The following is a 3,978-nucleotide window of genomic DNA, read 5'->3' on the forward strand; positions in this document are numbered from 1 at the left end:
TTTTTTTGAGATGGAGTCTCGCTCTGTCACCCAGGCTGGAGTACAGTGACACGATCTTGGCTCGCTGCAACCTCCACCTCCCGGATTCAAATCATTCTCCTGCCTCAACATCCCAAATATCTGGGATTACAGGCACGCGTCACCACACCTAGCTAATTTTTTGTATTTTTTTGGTAGAGGCAGGGTTTCACCATGTTGGCCAGGCTGGTTTTGAATTCTTGACTTCAGGTGATCCACCTGCTTTGGCCTCCCAAAGTGCTGGGATTACAGATATGTGAGCCACCGCACCTGGCCCAGCTTTCCTCATTTTAATCTTCATTGTTTGGTTACTGCTGGGAGAGTTCCATCCCAGCAGCACCATTTTGGTGTCACAGATTAGTGGGTATGTGACTGGAAGTTTCCTACATTTCTACATTTCATGGGAAATTGGAGAAACCATTTTCACAAACACCATCCTTTACCACCTGTGGCACTGAAGGCCTTTGTTTTCTTTAGGCTATCTTTGGGAGTGGTTCTGGATCTTGTGAGGACTGAATCTTTTTGTATCCTCTTTTGAGGACATCTCTTTCATCCATGGTTAAGTCATAAAATACTTACTGGTTTTGGGCCAGGCACAGTGGCTCACGCCTGTAATCTCAGCACTTTGGGGGGCCAAGACAGGTGGATCGCTTGCGGTCAGGAGATCGAGACCATCCTGGCCAACATGGTGAAAGCTCATCTCTACTAAAAATACAAAAATTAGCCAGGCATGGAGGAGCACGTCTGTCGTACCAGCTACTTGGGAGGCTGCAGCATGAGAATTGCTTGAACCCAGGAGGCAGAGTTTGTAGTGAGCCAAGATGGTGCCACTGCACTCCAGCCTGGGCAACACAGCAAGACTCTGTCTCAGAAAAAAAAAGAAAGAAAGAAAGAAAAAAGAAAGACTTATTGGTTTTGGTTCTGAGTCACTTGATTGCTATCTTTGATTAAAATAAGAAAAAGGATATTTGAAAGCTTTTAATTTGTTTTTTTAAAGAGCTCTATGGTAGGAAATTGGTTTAACTGAAAGTTGATAGGCTGGCGTGGTGGCTCAGGCCTGTAATCCCAGTACTTTGGGAGGCTGATGCGGGCAGATAATGAGGTCAGGAGATCGAGACCATCCTGGCTAACATGGTGGTGAAACCCCGTGTCTACGAAAAATACAAAAAAAATTTAAAAAAAATTAGCCAGGCGTGGTGGTGGCGGGCCCCTGTAGTCCCAGCTCCTCTGGAGGCTGAGGCAGGAGAATGACGTGAACCTGGGAGGCAGAGCTTGCAGTGAGCTGAGATTGTACCACCGCACTCCAGCCTGGGTGACAGAGTGAGACTGTCTCACACACACACAAAAAAGAAAGTTGATATTCAGAATATATATATATATATATATATTCATTTTTTTGAGAAAAGTTCTTGCTCTGCCGCCCAGGTTGCAGTGCAGTGGCATGATCTTGGCTCACTGCAACCTCCACTTCCCGGGTTCAAGTGATTCTCATACCTCAGCCTCCCGAGTAGCTAGGACTACAGGTGTGCACCACCACGCCTGGCTAATTTTTGTATTTTTAGTAGAGATGGGGGTTTCACCATGTTGGCCAGGCTGGTGTTGAACTCCCGACCTCAAGTGATTCGCCTGCTTCAGTCTCCCAAAATGCTGGGGTTACAGGTGTGAGCCACCGTGCCTGACCCAGAATATATATATATGTATATATATGTGTTGTTGTTGTTGTTGTTGTTGTTCTTTGTGATGGAGTCTCACTCTGTCGCCTAGGCTGAAGTGCCGTGGGGCAATCTCGGCTCACTGCAAGCTCCACCTTCCGGGTTTATGCCATTCTCCTGCCTCGGCCTCCCAAGTAGCTGGGACTACAAGTGCCCACCACCACGCCCGGCTAATTTTTTTTTTGATATTTTTAATAGAGATGGGGTTTGTGTTAGCCAGGATAGTCTCTATCTTCTGACCTCGTGATCCGCCCGCCTCAGCCTCCCAAAGTGTTGGAATTACAGGCATGAGCCACTGCACCTGGCTCAGAATATATATATTCTGAACAGGCATTTCTGTTCTATTGAACCCTGCTTTTCTCATGGGAACGTCTCAGTTGACTGACCCTTCACCCCCTTCCCAAACTCCTTCGGACTGTATTTTCTGCCAACTCTCTCTGTCTCCCACTTTCTTGAGCTTCATTGCCTCTTTGGGAAGCTGAAGATCCCCCTAGACGAGCTCTTCTAAGACCTCTTCTTTCCATTTACTTCTGCTTTTCCTTCCTCCTTTTACTTTGGCCTTCCTTTCAGTTCCCTTGAATTCTTGATATGCCACCTTTCTCCCTTCCCTCTCCAGAACCTTGATTACTTGAACTTTAGGTCTCCGGCTCTCAAGGGACTCAGAGACTCCTGAAAGTAACCACTTGAGGCTAAAAGAGAGAAAGAAAAATACTATTTGGAAACAAAAATGGATGTTTGTCTACTTAGATGGGCTTGGGAGGCCGATAGCCTCTAGATGTCTCCTCAGTCACTCACCTACAATTAGTCCACAGCCTCCATAAGATTGACCTCCGAGACGGGCGAATCACGAGGTCAGGAGATCGAGACCATCCTGGCTAACACAGTGAAACCCCGCCTCCACTAAAAACTACAAAAAACTAGCCGGGCGAGGTGGCGGGCGCCTACAGTCCCAGCTACTCGGGAGGCTGAGGCAGGAGAATGGCGTAAACCCAAGAGGCGGAGCTTGCAGTGAGCTGAGATCCGGCCACTGCACTCCAGCCCGGGCGACAGAGCAAGATTCCGTCTCAAAAAAAAAAAAAGATTGACCTCTGATAATAGACAAATATGCCTCCAAAACTTGCATTCTTTTTCTGTGCCATTGAGTTGCAAATTTTCTACCCTGTCTTCTTTAGAACCTAATAGTTACCTTTTGGAAATACAAACTTCAGGGAGGGAATTGTCATCCAAAAAAAAAAAAAAAGCTCTTGGAAACCAGTTGAGTAAAAAATCTTAAAAAATCTTAAAAGTCTTTTCCACAAATATTAGTAAAAAACTTCAGGCCAAGTGCGGTGGCTCAAGCCTGTAATCCCAGCACTTTGGGAGGCCGAGACGGGCGGATCATGAGGTCAGGAGATCGAGACCATCCTGGCTAACATGGTGAAACCCCGTCTCTACTAAAAAATACAAAAAGACTAGCCAGGCGAGGTGGCGGGCTCCTGTAGTCCCAGCTACTCAGGAGGCTGAGGCAGGAGAGTGGCGTAAACCTGGGAGACAGAGCGCAGTGAGCCGAGATCCGGCCACTGCACTCCAGCCTGGGTGACAGAGCGAGACTCAGTCTCAAAACAAACAAACAAATAAAAAAAAAAAACAAAAAAAACTTTAGACAACTGAGAAGGTAATCTTAACTTGCTATACCTGCCAAAAATGCAATTTAGATCTAGCCATTTATTTTATAATTTAGTGTGTTTTGAATTGTTGTACCTGGCACATGGCTAACATGTCAAAAGCTGTAAGATCTTTGCCATCTGTCTGTTATGTTTACATATGTATGTGTATTTGTATGTTACGCATAGCTGGTATTTTTCCTACCTCTGGATAGTATTATCAAATTTATTTATAAAAATCCTTAAAGGAATTCTATTCAAATTGGTTTGGAAATAAATGAGTGCTTATATAAAGTATTCCTAAAACTCTCAGAAATGTAGAGTCTAAGTCAGGTGTAGTAGCAAGATTCTGCAGTCTCAGCTACTTCAGAAGCTGAGGCAGGAGAATCTCTTGGAGAATTCCTCGAGTCCAATAGTTCAAGACTAGCCTGGGCAACAAAGTGACCTCATCCCTCTCTCTGTGGAAAAAAAAGAAAGAAACAGAAACCAACCCCAAGCTTTTCTGAGTTTACGTGACTTGGGTAAATTTTCTTCCTTCCTTCCTTCCTTCCTTCCTTCCTTCCTTCCTTCCTTCCCTTCCTTCCTTCCTTCCTTCCTTCCTTCCT

Source organism: Rhinopithecus bieti, unplaced genomic scaffold (genome assembly GCF_001698545.2).
Source record: "Rhinopithecus bieti isolate Rb0 unplaced genomic scaffold, ASM169854v2 scaffold_7438, whole genome shotgun sequence".
Classification (NCBI taxonomy): domain Eukaryota; kingdom Metazoa; phylum Chordata; class Mammalia; order Primates; family Cercopithecidae; genus Rhinopithecus; species Rhinopithecus bieti.